Raw genomic sequence first — 472 nt, forward strand, 5'->3', positions numbered from 1 at the left:
ATTTCCATGCCATAGCACCTTCCAATTTCAATTAGTCTATCAATCATGCCCTGTAGCACAGTTTCTTCCTTAGCCATTAACACAAGGTCATCTGCATATTTCACAGTTTGAATAATTTGCCCTCCTACTTTGAAGTCACCGAGCCCATCCAGAGCTTCCTTGGTAAGGCATTCGCTGTACAAGTTGAACAGAATTGGTGATAAACAGCATCCTTGTCGAAGTCCTCTTCCAATCTGCACACTTCTTGTCTCCCCTCTGTCCAGTCGTACTCTGACTTTCTGATCCATGTACAATTTTCTAATCAATCTTCTTTGATGCCAATCGATACCTGTTTTTTTTAGGATCTTCATTAATTTGGTCCAGTTTACCCGGTCAAATGCCTTCTGCCAGTCTATGAAGCAAACACACAGTTCTTCATCTATCTCCAAAGTTCGTTCCGCTATAATTCTCATCATCCCAATTGCATCCCTGG

The sequence above is a fragment of the Cryptotermes secundus genome, unplaced genomic scaffold (genome assembly GCF_002891405.2).
Source record: "Cryptotermes secundus unplaced genomic scaffold, Csec_1.0 scaffold1232, whole genome shotgun sequence".
In the NCBI taxonomy this organism is placed as follows: Eukaryota; Metazoa; Arthropoda; class Insecta; order Blattodea; family Kalotermitidae; genus Cryptotermes; species Cryptotermes secundus.